Here is a 20,389-nt window from a genome sequence, read left to right on the forward strand (position 1 = left end):
TTCAAACAGTATTGCGAGACATACATTATACAAAATGATAGCTGATCATTTATCAATTATGGTATTTTTTTAAACTATGGAGTCACACGGAATCAAAAAATAGGAGTGTTTGGAAGAAAAATAACATTTTATGGACATTTCTAGAATTTTGGAAAGTCATCGTGGTTTATGGAGGGAAAAAAACAAATTAGCCTTACCTCGCGTGATATCCATTAATTAATCTCTTTCCCAACTGGTTCCTTGAGCTGGTAATGTCAGCCGTTGGGCTCATTCTTAATCTCGATGAAGAATATTCCACTCGCGGGACAGCGAAGTGGAAATTCCTCACTTTCGGAAGACAAGCACCAAGCCAGTTCCTGGAAAGATAAAAAGTACTCAAAGTGAGACTTGAAAATGATTAAATTCAGTACATTTCGTTTCATCTCATCAAGACAACGTACCCCTCCGCGTGATAAGACATAATGAATTGTACCGTCAACTTAAACACGAAAAGAACTAAAGAGTATGGAATTTTCAATCCTTCTACGTAAACGGCGGTGAAATTTACATTTATTGCCAAAGGAAGAAATTCTCCTCCCTAAAAAGTGGGAATCGAACAACGAACATATGTCTTTTGTGGGCAATTGCGCAGACCAGTAGGCTACCCATGTTCCTTGATTCTCATGTCGATTTTACCGAGAGTCACGATCCCAGATATTAGGCCCAGGCCCAGGGAAATTATTTTCCCTGGCAATTAATGTGAATTTTTCTGCTATTCATGAAATATTCCCCATTTTACTGTCAAATGCAGCGTTAGCTCTGAAATGGGGTCCACCTTCATGTAGTGGCTTCTTTGAAATTCATATTCACGAAAAATTTCTATGCATCACTGAAACACTAATTAAAAACACAATTTTTTTCAAAAAAGCCTTTTTTCGGTCCATTCAAATCAAAAAGAGTATGATTTAAAGAAGAGCGATTCGCGTTCATTTTTTTTCCTCTGACTGTAGTTAGTTACCTCCCGCGCAATGGGATTTCCTGCAAGCCATTATCGCTCGGTTGCTAAGCGCTCCATCGCTTTGGACGCCAACCGCGACTTCATTCCGCGGGACCCAATGGAAAAATGAAGGGAAGCATTAAATATTCATCGCATCATTTCCTCCCGTCCCCAGATTCTAAAAATGCGGAGAAAAAAAAAGGAGTGAGATGGAGCAGGGGAAGAGTCAGTTTGGCTCTCTCAATTTTCTCCCCCCGGGGGAGCGAACCGAATCCATCCATTCTTTTGTCGTCGATTTTATGCGATTTACTTCTCACCCCCGCACTCTATACATATAATATATTCCTCAGTCTCATCCTCTCGCACATTCAGCCCCGAAGGGAGTTTTAATTTCGTTCGTTGCACGGGCGAACTCCTTGACCGAGTTTCTCTCACCGATGGATAGGCGAGGCAGAATTCACGAAGGGCATTCGTGCGGTTTCCTCGTCGTAGATTGAAAGAGAGGAGGAGCGACGGGACCATATTAGGGCCTCGCGAAAAATCGATCAGAATACGAATTGGGCTATTCCGAATCTACCATTTTCACGGGAAACAAAATAATACATTGAAACCATTCAACGATTTTCTTTAATCCATTTTGTTTAGTTACGATTATCCGCAAGCACTATCTCTCTCTCTACGTGAAATAATTTTATCAAATCTGTGAGGATAAAAAATGAAGCTACTTAAAAATCACGCAACAATTCATTAGTATTAGATTTTTGTTCTCATTTCTCCCTTCATAAAAGTGACGCATGCAAATAAGCGACACCAAGGCTTCTTAAGAGATGGATTTTTTTAATAAAACAAGGATAGGGGACCTAAGTCAACTAAGCATCGACTATTTTTAATTTCCCACTAGCAAGGAAACTACAATGTTTCCGATTGTTATGCATCATAATCATCCAATTGAAAGATGCATCGTTAAGACATCGGGTCGCTAATTGTTACACATTATGTCAAATCTATATAATGCATTTTTAATTGCAATTTTTTACTGCACCTTCTGCACAAAATTGACTTCCGAGTCTGTTTTGCATGAATAGATAATGGGTGAAATAAAAATAGGACATCATTTCTACTTCAGAGCTCTAGGTTGCAGTGAATAATGACTTCACTTGTGTGTGGAACTGTTAGTAAAGACTTTACTATTAGTATTTAACGGAAAGGGAAATTAGCATTATATATAGTCGTTTCATTCCGGGGTTATTCAATCCTGTTAACGCCGTCAATTTCGTAATTTATTTACAGAGAAATTAAGTAATGCTGATGGGATGTAACGATTTTCTATAAAAATTTAAAAAAACTTACGTCTCTAAATTAGGTTTATGAGTCTGAGATCATGCTGGTTAAGATTATGTCATACATGATAGAAGACATAACGTTTATAAAAATTATAACACAGTGCCTTCAGCGTTAAGAATATAATTACCGGAGATTGTACAATTTAACATATATGCTGGCATTATTAAATAATGTTTCTCATTGCCAGGAATTATAAAAACGAATGTTATTAGACAACAGTTTTTCCCTTAGCAAGAGCTTATTACTTTTCCAAAGAAGAGCGACAAACTCGTCCTCATATCCAACTACGACCAAGGAAAACAACGAAACCATTGAATGAGTGAAAAATGAAACAAACACAAACTCCTCGACAGAATTTCCGCATGACGAGCAGAACTCTAAAAAAAAGTTTCCTTTTCCCCGCAGAACAGTTAATCGATAATCACAACAGCGATTACACCTCGATATCGATCGATTTTCTGAGTTCCACTTAGTTTTACAGAGGTACAAAAGTATCCAGCCGCAAGCGTTTTTAGACTACTTCAACGAGCACTTCCATTGCGTGCAGCGATGAATTTAACGAGCTAAAAGTGTAAGGGGAAAGGCTGTTAAACAAGCGAGCATTCATATAGAACCCTTTTGTTCCTAGATGAATGCGCCAAAAGCCTTGATTAAATGGGAGAGAACAAAAGAGGGTTTCTACTCGGAGTCCATGAGATCCCACTGCAATCCTGCTGAAAGGTAGGCACGCTTACCAGTTTCCACAGGTCATAAAATGATACGATGCAATCAAACTGGTAATCCTGGGAACACACCTGATACCTATACGAGAGAAAACGCAAAAAAAAACGCTGAGGAATTTAATCCGGGCAATGGGAAGGGACAAAAAAAAGGATTAGATGAAAAAATCCCGAAACCTAAATTCCCACGCTTTCCTCAATTATTTACGCTCGACAAGAATCTTGAGCCATCGTCGCTGGTTTATGCTCCTAAAGCAAATTTCTTTCGCTGAAAAATGCAAGAGAACGAACTCACTTATTCAGCGTCGCAACATCAGAGGGAATGGCTACTTTGAATATATATATCTCTGCAGAAAGCACAGAGAGAAACTCTCTCCGATTTGCAATTCACTCAAATACCCCGAAGGTATAAAACTAATCGGATGGGATAGACGAGGTCACGGCGCGCTTTGCTCAGACATCTATCACAGCTAAACGAGGCTATTCTTGAAAGAGAAGGGAAAAGCTAAGAGTGGAAATGCCGCGACACCGATACGGAGAACGCAGAATCAATGGAAGAATCAAAATCAAACTCAATACAGCGGTATATGCCAGCGAACTCCGCCATACCACGAGTCTACCGAATCCTTATGACTCTGTATGACATAAAATAAAGGTATATAATCAAACTTTATTCTCAAAAAATGGCAATGCACAGTTACAACTACATTACAGAATGACCTTGGGCGCTTAAGTAATCCGATATAGGCGAGTGGAAAGTAGAGAAGATTAAACTAATCCTAAAATTGCAAAAAAGAAAATACGGCGAGATTTTGTTATCTCCAATATGCCTATACTTTTGTTATCTCCATATGCCTTAAAAAATTAAGAATTTGGAAATTCATTGGATTAAAAAAATAATTAACTTTTTGTGCATACGGGAGGTAATTAATGCCTAAACCACTCAATCAAGCCAGTCATCTGCAAGAAGTTTCAAATCAGTTAATTTCCAGCGAACATAAAAATTATGAAAAGCATGCTTCGAGCAAATAGCCTTGAGTATGCAGGGTTGCATAAGAGCATACAATTCCAAGAAAGAGCCACTTTCAGCAACTATCACGTACAAACAAACATTTTGCGGCACAGCAAAATATGGAAAAAACTGAACTGAACTGTGAGTCATTAAGTAAGAAAATCGAACTGCTGGAATATTTGGAAATATACACACTACAACCTCTTTTTGTAATAAAGTGACTTAATACTTATTCCCATTGTACGCACCAACTCCGCAAACAGATGATCAAACTGAATTTATGATACAGGCAACCACATTTACTTTGCAACGAACGCCACTAAGGTCGCAGCCGAGCAGAGGGGTGACTGAAGACGCGTAAAAGAGAAGAAAGGAAACATTAAAGAGAATAGGTGAAACCATTGGAGCGGAATTCGGCATATTTGGTCTCTAAAGGAATTCTGGGAAACGACCCTTCCTGGCTCTTTCCCTAAGGCCAAAGAAGAGACCTCAGAGACGGGAGGAAAACAATGAACGAAAGATTGAATGTCGGTAGTAGATTTTCCACGACACTGGATCGCAATAAACCTAGTAAACAAACATAAAAATTCCCACATTTACATTTGCCAGTGATGAAAAATTAATCACTCTAGACAGGGAATACAACCGAACATCTTATCTATGTTAAATCGAAATGCAATTAATTTCCACAGCAGGCACTTCTCGCCAGTTTTCAAAAATGAGTGCTTATTGTCGTCCGTGATAACCGGCGGACTAGAGTCTTGGTTTACTGACAATTTCGATCCATTAATTCAAAGACGATCTTAATTGTAGTCAATTCATTCCTCTACTTCACAATTTACTACCTTTGTTTAAACTTTTGCCTGCCATTTTAAATCTAAATATTGGTTAGGAAATTGTTATACAGATTTTACTGTATTTAAAATTTCATTTAAAAATATTGGACATATTTTCCATCATAGTAACTCATTTCCCTCGATCCCCTTAGTTTTACACGCTTCAACCCAAGTGTTCGACTTGTTGATGCTAAACATAGTGCATTACCCCAATGGCATGCATACATCCGACATAATCAAATAAATCAGTGATGCTTACAATTACCACAATAAGTTATAATTACATCGCCGACGGCCCCAATATCGATTTCAATTAGCTAAACCACCGAACAAGTTTGTGAGCTAAAATCAAAGTGTTTTCGTACCTGCTTTTCACGATGAGTACGGCACCACTTCCACCTTTTCCCGTACACTTTTAATCCACTCTCTCTTTTGCTTAAGTTTTTGCTCCATATTATCTATAACAGGATTTTAGACTCCAAAAATCGACCTATAGGTCTCACAAATCGACCTTTCAGTCTGCACTGTCAACCTTTCGGTTCTGAAAATCAATAATGTAAAAAAGACAGGAAAAAATTTAATCGATGCTATGACCATAAATTTAGATGCCCACTCAGTCTTGGTAATTAACCTATCGAGCTCAACAATTAACCTTGAAATACAGAGGTACTAGCTTTTGAAGTCCAGGAACGAATTGAACGAAATTTTCAGTTAACCGTAGCACAGTAATCTAGTAGTACCCTTAAATTAGCAGATTTAAAAAAAGACTGAAATGCAGAATTTTATGCTTGCCCCTTGCTACGGTAATTATTGGCAATAATCGCGCTTAATTAAGAACCGATGATAGCGATGCATCGTCGATGGCCACGTACATCGATAAAGTTTTCTATTTATCGAACCAAAATGAACAAGCCAGTGCCTTACACTCGAGGTGGTCTCAACGCTGTTTTTCACAAAGAGTGCAGCAACCTCCTCACACCCCTCCTTTCACATTTCCAACCTCCCTCTCCATTCTCCTCCCTCCCTCCCTCCCTTGCCATTCCGAGGCAACATTTGTTTGCATATCTCCCGCGAGCTTCCCTCTTCCACCTCCACCGCCACATTTTTTTTATTTCCTCTCTCTCTCTCTCCTTCCCGCCCTCCACGAGTCCCCCACACCGCTCCTTTCGAGCGAAGAAGACTTCGCCCTCTTCGCAGCCGTAATGTCACCGGTCCTCGACGCATACGTGCGCGCCCGACCCATTGTCCCGGCGGAGGAGAGAACCCCCACTCTAACCTCCAGTCGAGAGGGCAATACCAAGGGGGGAGGAAAGAGAAGATGATGATGATGAGGACGATGATGGCGTGGGAGGAGGTAGAAGGAGAAAGGCCTGACTTCTTCCCTTTCCCTCCGCTCGAGAACCTCGAGACCCCGGGACAATTAATGCTTCAATCGTCGACGACCCTTCGTTCTTACCTACCATTCACTCGGCCTTTCGCTGAAAATGCCCCAAATGAGGCTACTGGAACTTAACGCTCCTCGCATACCGTACATTATTTCCCTCCCCCCAACCTCCTTCCTCGCTCTTTAATTTAATTTGAAATGGAAACGGGTCTTATTTTTTTTTTGCTTCTTTTTTTACTTTAAAAAAAGCTCCTCCCATCTCTCATTGCTCCGTTCCTTCCCCCCAACGGGATAATACAAGGAGAGAATGATGAGGAATACACGAGCAAAGATGACGAGATGACAAATAAGGCTGGCGCGTGGGTTGTTTCTAGATGAGCAGCGGAAGAAATTATTCGCGCAAAAGAGAACCGGGCCAAGGATAGACCCTTGACGTACTCACTTTGGTACGTTCAAATAAGCTCCACGCCTACAAAGCTCGTGACTTTATGCAAAAACCGAGCAACGTATTTCCTTTCTTCCTTTTAAATGCAAACAGACATATTCAGCAAACTCTCTATTAAAATTAAAATCTCTATTAAAATAGTTTGGCGAGCGGAAAGATGTCGTCAAACTATCTTCTTAGGAGCAATGGAAGTTTTTTAATTTAAATGTTTATTTTAAGGAAAGCAGGCAAGAGAATGTATTGAAGTAAACAGTTTCAAATATATGAGTCATTAAATGAAAAGGGATAGACTTCATACTAGGACTCAGAAAACCTCAGAAGCGAGCTGGCTGGCTAGGTTGCACACAAAACGTAAAAATATATCAACGTCCTTGCAAATTAAGAACCAATGATATTGATAAAATCTCTCGATTGGGAAAAACATTTCTCTTTATCGTGTTGTAAATCAAAATGGATTAGAACTAATAAAAGTATGTTTTTTTCCAATAAAAGTTTTGCTTGGAGACAAATACTTTCAGTGTAAATGCCAGGGTTTTACCTAATTCCACGCCTCTTATATGTTAAAAACCACTATTGTTTCATTTTTTCATAAAAAATAAGGTTTAAAAATACATCGTGCGCTAAAATAGGCGTATGATAATGTCCTACCAGTAAAGCCACCTCAGTAGTAAGGCAGAGCATACAGAGTTCCTAACGCGTGCGTTCCGCCTGACTGTGGACGGGCACATATGCCAGAGCCACGATCGATTCGCGTCCCGCGTTGTTCTCCGTCACAGTGCACCTTTCTCCTCGCATGAGACAAGCACGTATTGAGCTAATGCCGAGTATTCCACTCTCTTCTCGGAGCTCTCCGTGGCTCCATGGGAACCAACTGTTCATACATACAATGACGCCTCTGGAGCAAACTAACCACTCATCAAACTCCGATCAACTTCACCGTATGGGAATGTTTCACAGACTTTCCGAGGTGAGGGCGCCTAGACCATCTTTATATTTTACCACTGATTGAAAAGGAATCTAACGGTAACTATTTTCAAAGCTATTAATCACCATCAATAAAAATTTACCTTTTTTATACGTAAAAGCTTTGAAATATTAAATCTCAAGGTTAACATTTTGCTCGAAAGTAGAAAAAATTGATCATTTACACACAAAATCACGATGTTTTAAAAGTTAAGAGGTGGAGTTGATAAAGTAAGATGGATTAAATTTTCGATAAAATGATATATTTGAGGGATAGAGATATCGGTATTTGTATTTCATATCGAAAGCCATGGCAACATACGTTATGAGGAACGAGTATGGAAGGACGGGTGAAATTAGTCCAGCATCGAAATCAGCCATTCTTCACAACAGGTCCCAAAATGACCGCGGAAGGAAGTTCTGAAGCTTAACTAACTCTACAGGGTACCCACGTAAGGGTCATTCAGTTATGTTCATGTTCAGTATATTCATATTCAAATATGTTAGTTTCATACTCCCTATAAAAATATGCCCCACCACCTGCATTGGAACCCTGGCTTTCTTATGGAGATTAATCCTCACGCGCAAACGGCGCGCGGTGATATTCACATAAATTGCCGCTGGAAAAAATTTCCCACGACCGGGAATAAAATTACGTGGCCATCGGCTTTCCGAGACAGTGCGCAAGCCACGACGCTATCCAGGCTCCTTGAGGGACCATGAGACAGGATAGCGTTAGAACTATGCACAATGACATGGTGAGCCAAACGTTCGTGGTTCGTTCCAATTCCCAGTCCAGGAGAATGCAAGCCATGATTACCAAAACAGAGTAGTCCTGAGGATAGGAATTTGAGATGAACAGTGTTTCTTTGTAGGTCTTACGGCTACCACAGCTATTGATTCGATTTTATCAATAAATGTTTATTAGGTAGGATAGAAAAATGATTTATGAGGAAAAGCTGAAGTAATAGCTATGGTAGCTTTGGAGATAGATAGAGACTTTGGGTTCAGCTCAGTAAAACCACTTGTCTGTTTCCACACACTTTTAATTAAACCGACCATGGTTTCGGCAACTGGTGCCATTATCAAGGAAATGGCACCAGGAAATGGCCTTGATAACGGCACCAGTTGCAGAAACCATGGTCGATTTAAATAAAAGTGTGTGGAAACAGACAAGTGGCTTTACAAAGCTGAATATGAAAGATTTTCACCGTATCACGCCGGACACTGTATCTTCTATAGAGACTTTGGTTTCTTTAAAAATTGAATGAATAGGCTTAAAATGTTTTGGAATAAATTAATCCCATGGCAATTACTATGAACCGGGGCATTGCAATTGGAATTCAAAGACGTTTCTAGCCAACACTCCAAGCTGATCCCGTGGGAGAGAGTAGTAGAAGCATATCGATGATGCTGGATACTCTCCACCCCCGCTAAACAGCAGAGACGGCGCACGAGAATCGACATCGTGCGAGGGGGGATGGGGGTTCAGCTTGGAACGTGGGTGGGGAGTGGAGGCAGAACCGGTTCCGAAGAGATGAAGATGCACCCGCTCGAATACCCCCCCTCCATCCCCCTCTTTCTCCCTTTCCTCCCGCCCACCCACATGCATATCACACGTACCACCCCTTTCACTTCTCAGAGGGAGAAAGAGAAGATTCTCCCCTGCCGGCCGTGCGCCGATTGCACTCAACAATGCCTCAGCGCGAGTTGCTACCCTCCAACTCCAGTCTCTGTCGACTCGAATGACGCGACGTCGCAGAATTGCATTGCCGCCTCTGCGAAAAAGGACCTCGAAACGTCAAAGTTAGGGTTCTCTGTCGTTCTATTTTTGCCACACACGCAGAACACCACATAAATAAATTTCTATTTCTATTAGCAATTAAAGACAATTCGTTACTCCTACTATTCGCCCTTCTGCCACGAACAAGTTTCAAGTTTCGATTTGATTTATTGCTATTCTCATAATTTGTAGACTAATCCAAGGCAAGTTCTAAGCCCGTGCAAGACTAGAGACTCCTAGGGGCATGAAAGCTAAGAACGGTGACGTAGTGAGATCTCCTTAATAGAGAACCTCAAAATATATTATCGCAAATAAATATCCACTATTATTATTTAAGTACAAAACTGGGTGAGGTAGTAAATATGGAAAATGTTTCAGCTGACTGATCGAGTTAGTTGTTTTTGTGAAAAACGTAGAAAAAATAAAATCGCAAAAAAACCTACTTTTTCGGCTAAATTGTTTGACCAATATAATATTGCATGAGGGACACTAAGTACTGCAAAGCTAGCGTAGAAAAATAATATTGAAAAAACTCAAACCTTGTGCTCTGTAAGTTTCAGGGTAACTTGTAATTTTTTGGTCAACGGGACATATTCATTTTATATCGGAATTCGCAAAGTAATTGACGGAGTGGCTCCCAGAAAAGTAACTTTGAAAACGATTAGAGACTTAATATTAGGCCTTACACCTTCCGCTCTAGGTGCAAACGTTGATAAAACTTCGTCGATACACTTAAAGGCAAGGTTATGAATATTATCAAAAAATTAGAGCTCACGGAAAACACTGTGGGCAGAGAAACGTTCGATAACTCCGACCACCTTAGAGGGAATAGCATTATAATAAGGATTATATGTCATAATAACTAAGACTATTTTAAGACAGTACTCAGAATACCAATCAGTGTATCATGAAAAAGATGCCAAATGTAATTTTGAAATTTAAAACACGAAAGTCAGCATAAAATTTCAAACGAATATCTTTACTTAAAAAAATATCTGTTTTAGGCGTAGCGTCCAGTGTAACAGCAAAGTGATTTTAAAAGGAATAAAATTTCCTTTCAGAACTAAGGTTTCGTAACCGCTTCAAATTGCTAAAACAAAAAAAAACTATAATTAAAGGCGAAATTCAAACCTATAGCAGTAGACATAAGTAATAGCTATTAATAGGATAGTGTATGACCATTTAAGTCTGAGAAATGCTGAAATTTCATGTATTTCCACTCCCAAGGAGATAATGCTCGAGGCAAAAGCCACCAAATATACACTCATGAGCTGAAAATGATACGGCTAAACATGACGGATATCATTTGACTTCACAAATTTTATTTGATATGGTTTCAAGAATCAGTATTTCCTTTTTTTAATCCAAGCGGCATTTTCCGGGTCATTTCTAGAGAAATAACAAGATAGATAATATCATTCGATGCTGGCGAAACCGAGTTAATCTTATATCCACTTTACTAATTTCCACATAATTAGTGCAGAAGGAAATGAGAGAGAGCTCTTAATTTGAGATTAAATGGTGATACCTATCTAAAAGGCGTTGCAGGATAATTTACAAAATGTATTTCTTATGGAACTTTTCGTGTTTATCAGTAATAGATAAGGAAAGGGTTGCCAGAAAAACAGGAAGAACTATACTAATTGCCATATAACGCATAAAAAGGATTTCAGTTTGTAAATCATTGCAATAGAATGCTTTATAAACATAATACACGTACGTTAAGTCAAACAATCGCATTTAAACTCCATTAGAGCTTGATATACTAAAAAGCATGGCATTTTAACTCTAAAATGTGCCTAATATCCAATGCATATCAAACAGTTCTGACATGAGTTCTAAGATATATAGGAAACAAAATACATCAAAAAACTAAAATTGAGGCATGATTAGATGAATCATAAAATACTTAGCAGTACTTGAGAGAGATATTTTAATACAGATAATAACTAATACAATCTTCGGTCTTAAAGTAAGCACCTAATTCTGCTGTTAAAAATTCAAAACCCTAATAATTATCGTAGAAATATTTCCAAAGCCATCAATTCTATGCGGAGGAATTTGCTAAAAAATGTTTACACTAAACTTACCCATCTCGGATAGTCTCGGAACCCTGCGAGGTACAAAAACCAACATTTCTCGCTCTCGGTTCGATATCCTTTCATTTACTCGACTTCGAAACCACCCTGAGATAAAAGAACAACGCCTACCTCGTACCCTTTTTTCCCTTATTCTTCGAGGGAATGATAAAAAAGAAGGGTTTTCCGAAAGGGAAGAAGAAAAAAAATCCCCGGCAGCTGACGCGAACGATAAATGACGCACTCCCCGCCTCCGCATTGTTGATTGCGTAATCCGATGGAAGCGAGCGACTTGCTTCATACTCACAGTCAGTGCACGCGCCTCCCCAAACCCTCCCCCCCCCCTCGTGGGTTGGGGGTTGGAGGAGGGAGAAGGGGAGGGGGGGGGGGAGGAGCACTATGTAATGGCGATCGTGCCCACGATCCTTCCCATCCAACCCACCCCTCCCCCCTCCCCAGACAATTTCATTCCCAACGCGTTCCGTTTGATGCTCATTCAGCGCGCGAGGCCCTCGAGAGCCGACTGCGTTCCAAGATAGGAGATATACGTAGGTACTCCACAAAGTGTGTCGCCCGGGCGAATACCAACGGCAGCCTCCTCCTCACTTGACACACACGCGCACTCTTGAAAAGGGCTCTCACGAGCCTCGTTTCGCGGCGAACACACACTCACGCGTCATCATGTTTGCGTAACACATTCCTCCCTTCTTCGGCATCATCAGGTTATTGGAATTAATTACGAATGAAACTGAAACAGACATTTCAAAAAATAGGAAACGAGTAAAAAAAACCAAAAATGAATGCAAATGGTAATCATATTATGAACTGAAAGGTGAAAATTTTCCGATATGAGGAATTGAACCTGATATATATGGGTCAAGAACGGAGATGATATAACTACGTCATAAAAGAAGTTATGAATAGGATACATTAAACTGTACATTAATGAAAAAAAAATTTCTCTGACAGTGGGACGTAAAAGTGGCATTTCTTGAAGTTAAGATTCTCAATAACTTCATGATTGTAACTTGGACGCATGAATTTCATAGTAAAATCAGGAGGAAGCGAGATGGTTATGTGAAGCCCGAGCATAATGTTAATTGTAGCGGAATAAAAAATATAAATCGGAAAGCAAAATCCAGGTCGAAAATTCATTTATTTTGTTATTGATAAATAAATTAAATACGTGGACGAGAATTCTTTAATATTCAAAACACTAGCCTTGGAATTCGAATTGCCGTTGGCAAATCGCGCGAAGCATATGAGACCCATGACGTCATCTATTTCAAATTGCGCTTATAAACATGATGAAATGAATGCGAAGTAGGTACTCAATAAGAACTAACATTCCTCTGGAAAGGCAGCAAAGGCTGTCCGTGTTTGCCACTGGACCAAGGGGGTTGTATATGAATTGCTCGATATAATTCCGAGGAAGAAAAACTCTACCCATTTCCACTCAACTGCGCTGTTGCGTCTGAAAAATACTAAACGCCTCCGTTTAGTCCCTTTTGATAAGGTTTTTCTCGCTCGGAATAAAGAGCTACTTGCGAATTTCCATTTTACTGAATAACACCAAAGTTGAATTCGGAGGTGTAATGAATACTAGATGAATTATTGATTTTATCTCAACTAAATCAAATCTGGTTTCTTCAGGCTCCATTAATACAATTCCACTGCATCATGATACCATCAATCAACCCACGAAGGTAACTGCCATTAAGTAAGTATCATTTCAATGAATGACACCGATGGTGAATATAGAATCATACTTAATTCTGAGTGAATTATTGATTTTATCTGAACTAAATCAAATCAGGATTCATCATGCTCGATTAATCCAAGTTCCACCATATCAAGATATCAATAATCAACCCACGTAGGTAACTGCCATTAATTAAGTACCATTTCAATGAATGACACCGAAGTTGAATATAGAGGCATACTTAATTCTGAGTGAATTATTGATTTTATCTGAACTAAATAAAATCTGGTATCTTCAGGCTCGATTAACACACGTTCCACTGCACCATGATACCAATAATCAACCCACGTAGGTAACTGCATCCCCATCACTTCGTCACGTACGCGCAAGGCGTGAAGCGGACGTGCAGGTACCTCACGCAACCACGCTCTCAGAACCGGCCGGCCGCCTCCTCACGGGGTGGCGAGGCGACACACGACGGAGCGGAACCAATGGTGCGCGGCCGGAACTGATCCGCGACACGGATTGTCGGCCGGCCGACGCGTGAAATCGTCGCCGCTGTCTCCAAGGAGACGCCTCGGCTACACGCACGAAAACCGCTCTCGCCCACCGCGAGATTCCCACACAACAAACCCTTCCCCACCCCCTCCCAGCCCCTTTGCTGCTTTCATCTCCCGACGACTGACGAGGCTTTTGACGGCCGCGACTGACTCACTAACGAACTCACGTCATCCATTCCAGAATATGTGCTACAACCGATGAGGCTAAAACATGATGAAACGAGTGCGAAGTGTTTAGTAAGATATCCTCTCCCCTGAGAAATTACTGTAACGTAGGCTGCCCAGGTTTACCACCAGACCAGGTAATGGCATAGCTCTCGGCACCTCGCTATTCATCCTAGGGATCGATGAGGTAACATCAGTTCTCTTAGGTAATTTAGGACGGACAGCAACTTTGTCTCCGAAACGTCGGCAAATCCAGACTCGGTTGAATACCCAAACAAACAGTTACATACTTCTATTCGAAGTCCCGCTTCAGAATCACTATAAACCTCACGTGAATTACTTTAGAATAAGTACAGTCGAGGCGCCAAAAAAACAAGATAAAATAATTGTGAAGTGTTTCGTAAGACACCCTTCCCAGCAAAATTGCTGTATCAAAGGCTGTCAATGTTTAACACCGGACTAGGTAATGACTACTTAATATCATATCTGTCGATGTTTCGCACTGCATCTTAGGGGTTGATGAAGTAACAATATTTCTAAGGATGGACAGTAACTTTGTCTCCGAAACGTCAGCAGATTGCAAATGCTCACTCGGTTGAATACACGAATAAAATTTACCTCCATTCGAAATGTCACTAAAAACCTTACAACATCAACTTCAGATTATGTATAGCCGAGGTTCCTAAAACATGATGAAATTGGTGCGATGAGTTTTTTTTAAAGATCTCATTCTTCCCTGGAAATTGTTTGCAGTAAAGGCTGTTCGGGTTTGCCGCCGGATTACGAGCTGGAGTAATTTTCGCTGTTTCGCTATTCATCTCAGATTTGATGACCTGACATTAGATCTGAGGACGGATAGCCTATCAGTCTCTGAAACGTGGGAAGTAAACGGTTCCTATCACGGTGGAAGATCCGAGCAAAATGCATTAACATCCAAAGTGTGGCTACAGAAGTAATTTTTTAATTGGATGCAGCGGTTAAGTACGGAGAAAATAGAGGAGAGAATTAATCATGCGGCAAAATACTTGTAAGGACAGAGAGATGAAGTATTTATGTAAATCGCTGGTTACTTGCCTGATTTTGATAGACTGAAATGTTTAAGTAAATACAGTGTTCTTATCTTGGAAAAAACTATCGATAAGATAGAAACTTATTGAGGTTTGACAAATTGCTACATACTACGAAGACAGTTGTCTGAAACATTTTTCCAAAATAATTTTATGAGATTCAACAGTAGCATGCTATGATAAATGCAGGCAAAACAAATTAAAAAATCCTTATATGATGAGATCCTGTGCTTATGGATATCCATGCTTCCGAGTGAATGACCTGACAAACACGCTCTGAAGGATGGCATACAATTGAAATGAATAATAATATGCAGTCAGTGACGATAAAACCACCTGGATTCCATGAATGCAAATTACCAACTTCATCATTGATTTAATTGGAACGAAATTGAACAGAGAATTATACGATTAACTCTGATGCCATAAAGGTTCACTCCAATGAGATCTGTAAATTGAGCATCATAGGCGAAGCCAATGCGAGTTTAGTGTGGGGTTATGAATAGCCGCTTCGAACTGAGCCATGATTGGGCGAGAGGAGATGAGCTTAATTCATGACGTGTCTGCAGAGAGGAAAGGCAGACAGCTTTACCAGGAATGAGCGTCATCGGACGGAGTGGCCAATACTTGACCTAAAAATAGCCGTGAGGCTATGCATGGAAAACCTAAAGCAGAAAATTCTCAGGAAAAGATACTGATAAATAACCGGGGAAATAGAATTGAAAGAGAGAGGAAATTTCAAAAGAGCAATGAAATAAAAAGGGAAAATCTGAGTTTACGAAGGGAAAACTAAATTAATGGCTAAATTATCATGATTAAAACTGTTTTATATTGAATGGACTCATTATAGTTTCAATAACGAGAAAAAAAAAATGATTTATATAAACTAATGGAAATAATTTGATCATGGAATATTATGTTGCGACAATGGCATTCGCTGGGTTTAATTCCTTGCTGGGTAAACTCTCAAATAAATACAGTTTCGCTTCAAACTGTGCGTTCTTAACTTAATAATCATGCCATTAAGACCAACCATAAACTATTATGCCAGTAAAGCGCAATAAAAATCCAGAACTCAGAGGTATTTTACAGTCTTTTGAAAAAGTGAAATTCATATTCAAAGAAAAGAAATATGTGAAAGGTTTACGAAAGATCACAAAAAATGCATAATCTCAAACAAAAAAGACACCATTCATGATGCTACAAAGAAACTACGATTTCCACTGTGTTTTGAGGCTATTTATACTTTGGCTACAAGATCGTACGAAGCCAAAAATTGAATGGTGGGAAGAAATGAGGTTGCCGCATGCACGAAAAATATATGAATAGGCAGAGGACATGAAAAACGGGGAAATGAAAATCACGACAAAATTCCGAGATTCGAGTGAGACAAAACTCGGTAGGGGAGCGGCGCGGTTGGCATTCAGTCCCCAGCGATGAAATAATGGCACGGAGCTCACGCCGATGACAGATCGGACATCAAAATCAGGTCTTTCACTCTTCCTCGTCACTGATCGATCGTCACGCTTTTAATTCAAGCCACTAGATGCACACAATGTGACGAGATTGGCGGGCGCCATGATGAAATTTACAGTCGTCCGGGGCGACGCGTGGGGGAGGAAATTCGAACTGAAAATCCCGACCCGATCCGTGTAATGCTCACCAAGTCTGCCCTTCACTTTTCCACAAAAGTGTGGGCATATCCCGAATGTTTTTATTTATTTAATGATTCCTGAAACCCTTTTCATGTCAGTCCCGAAAAAAATGGCTAAGTTACATGCCTGATAAATTCAGACCATACTAAGCGAAACCTTTCCTCATTGGAAAATAATAGAGTTAAACTTGGCCAAAGGTACAATTACAAGATATCAAGACACATACTCATGTAAAGATTAATATATTTTACGATATTCGGATCGTTCCCATATTACATAACCAAGGTTAATCATTTCAATTTCCTGATTTATATAATTTGGAACAACTTCTTCCGGGAAAGTAAACTGAAACAGTAGAAGAGTTCATTTTAGGCTACTGTCAATTGATCTAAAGCTATACGTACGGCTCTAATCGGAAGGAATCTATGGATTTGATACCTAATTACAACGACTTGTCGGGCAGATGAATTAGAAGGGGATACTGATCCATACAGGAAACCCTGTAATACATACATTTTGTTAAGGACGTAAGAAGGATATATACTACTAGGACTTGACTCTGAGAAGAATAAATAAAAATTGACGGTGTATTCAGGGTGAGATATCAAAGGAAAGAAAGAGGAATGAAGCGCAATAACATAATTGAAGGGAGAGCAAAAAGAATGGGCCAATGATGTTATCGGTCTCATAACTTGAGCAGAAATTTGAAAACTTAGATAAGTAATGGAGAAGGAAACTTCTCCGAAATGATAGGAGTATCTACAGATTAACAGGTCAAGTCTCGGAATATAGGTCACTGGAATGCCTGAATATCATGCACATTTATTAGGCTCTGAAAAATAAATATGAAAATAATAAATTCAAGTAAAAAGCTATGATATTCCGTCCTAATACAAAAAAATAATGCAATCAACTCTCTCAAAGCACAGTCTGAGAGGATTGTTTCCAAAACTAGAATATTTGTACTTTTTCGAGGCAAAGCAGATGTAGAATAAGTTCTTTGCAAACGTTTGTACCGGATAATATTTAAATATAAATAAATTTTCATACAATTTGCCAGACTGATTGGGAAATGAGAACACAATGTCACTGTCAAACGCTTCGCCTTGAGAGGTTGGACTATTGCCAGAATGAAGGACGCATGAACTATAACTTCAAACCCAAATCTACAATTCCTTTACTCACACACAATAATTATACTAGAATAAAATACCTCGTTTCCATAGATCTAACTGATGGAATGAAACTAAATATCCGCATGGAGATAGAAAACTCTCCTGGATGGGGCCCCAGTTGAGGGGCTTGCCAAGTCATATCGATCCCTAGCAACGTTGATTATGTAACACTGCAGATGTATACATATCTCGGACTAGTCGACCCCTGCTTCCCTGTATGCTGGACCTCGAAAACTTAAGCTAAAATGATACCCATAAAATATTAACGTCAGTATTTATGCCAAAAAAATACGGCCCCGCTATCCTAAGACCTAGATCAAATAAATCTAAAACCATAATGAGCACGAGCTTCGGTGATTATATTAAATTGAATTTTTGAAAAAAAAATTCAAAGATAATTTTAGTCTACCCACTAACAATTTACAATTGGTATAATAGATATCAGAAATATCAATCGTTGAAACATGTTGACTTCTAATCATACTACGAGGGAGAAAAATATCTTTCTTCGAAACAAAAACGAAATCCAATATTTCACCTTGCCTAATATTTCCTCGAGTCACTACCTTAACCAGCGAATATGTACGAATATCAGCAACGTTAGACAGTCAGGGCAAAAGGCCATAGGAAAACAGCCTATCTCCTTGGAATGATAAATTGACATCATGTGCTGACGACCGAATGACTAAGGTTGGAAAGTGCTGGCATAACACATTGGCATTTGAGATCGCAGGCTGAGCGTGAGAATACTCACGGAAAGGTCTTTGCTAAAATCACAGTTAAGCCCCTTTATACACCCTTACATAAACCTTACGTTGCCCCTCCTTTTACACAGTGGATCAAGGTCTGCCACAACCCGCCCAGAAGGCAAAATCGAGCTACTTCCCCTAAATGGGTCTAACGTCGCTCGGTGGTTAACAGAGTCATATCATAGGGTTGCCTGTTCATTCCAACACCAATAAAAGGTCTCCAAATATCACAGACTTTAAATCTTTTTATATTACCAAAAATTTAATTCATAGTGAGTAAAGTGTTTTGGATGGCAGTATGTATTAATAGCCGTTGCCCATTATGATAGGTTTACCACGATAATTACTGATACATAAATCAATACTATAGTGTTGTGGATTGCCTACAATAACAGACCTTATGTGGCCATTTTTTATACTACTCATGATTCTGGAGTGAAAAATGGTAGTTTATTTCACAAGGTATATAATGCAATATCTCGCTCAAGCTACCTAATTTCTTTTTAGAGGCAGACGCTCCTCAATTACAAGTTCTCTTATTCGGACATTCGGACTATCCCTTACCGCACGCGAAGGCGGCGGCATATAAAAGGTACAGTGATATACATACTACGCTCATAAAAAAGCGACTATTTTAAAACGGACGCTTCAATTCTTGCTCCGTCGACTAAGCAAAGGTGTCGGCTCGATGCTCTCTGTTTTTGGTCCTGAAAAAATGGGGTGGGATGAGGTGGCCTTTCCGCCCCGCCTCACAAAAGGGCCACCCCCGCCTCCCATCAAAAAAACAGTCCCCTCCTGCCTCCCCCGGGAGACCCACAGACAAACGGACTGCCCACCCGCACAAAAGAAATGTGCGGGGGGAATGGGTGGAGAGACTAGTTGGGAGTCAATGGGATCCGGATGGCTGGGCCGACGCCCATGCCTCGACTAAGCGGAGAATGCAGGAGAGGGGCGCGGTGCCGCGAGCACCAAAAAGCACCACACCACACACATCAACACCACCAACAGTTCGGACGCTCCCAGCGACCCCTCGCTTTGATTCAATTCAGTAGACCCCCTCCCCTTTCCTACGGAAAACGTCCCATTAAACTTTAAAAAGAGACTTGGGAGGAAGGGATGTGTTTTTTTTTTCGGGGAAGAAGAATTCTGTCGGGGACGGTGTCTAAATACCGCCTTCCTACTCGTCCTTATAATTCCATATTCCCACTGACCTTGCCAACGGAATTCTTTGACTCCACAGGATATTACGTCTATACAGTCAAGTCAGTCATTGCATGAGACAAACAGCGGCAATTCACATTTGTTCAATCATTAGTAAAAGATCCGTGTCAAAATAGAAAAAATAGAGAGTTTTCAGCTATAATGAGGTGGAATTACAACAAATTGAACAATCTTCCACTGGTATTAACCAAATGTCGAATACCGAAAGGGAGTTCTCAAAACTCAGCACGATACTCCATCGACAGTCCACGCAGTGACCAAGGGTAAATTCCGAATTCTGACACACTTTTTTTGCTGCAACGAAACTTCATCATGACCTACTAAGGTAAATAGATCGGGGAATAGTTCGCAAAATTTTTTTATCGTAAAATCGAAAATTGCTCTTCATAGCCAAGAGCTTTGCAAAAAGAGAAATTGCAATAGTTGAGGGTAGAAAATTGAACAGATCATCAAAAGAATACCTGTAATTCCAGAAGTTCCGACAAAAACACAAGAAAAAAAGGAAACAAGTCGAGAGGTGATTTTGGAACCACGACAGTGTTGTGGCAATTGATT

The 20,389-nt window shown here is 40.0% G+C and overlaps 1 long non-coding RNA gene across 1 annotated transcript in view; it reads right to left on the bottom strand.

Moving 5' to 3' along the window:
• LOC124157825 overlaps positions 1 to 20,389 on the bottom strand; it is a 180,592-nt gene that overhangs the window by 148,662 nt on the left and 11,541 nt on the right. The window contains exon 2 of the long non-coding RNA XR_006864657.1: positions 198 to 356. This is a non-coding gene — a long non-coding RNA (uncharacterized LOC124157825). The remainder of the gene's footprint in view (positions 1 to 197; positions 357 to 20,389) is intronic.

Source organism: Ischnura elegans, chromosome 4 (genome assembly GCF_921293095.1).
Source record: "Ischnura elegans chromosome 4, ioIscEleg1.1, whole genome shotgun sequence".
In the NCBI taxonomy this organism is placed as follows: domain Eukaryota; kingdom Metazoa; phylum Arthropoda; class Insecta; order Odonata; family Coenagrionidae; genus Ischnura; species Ischnura elegans.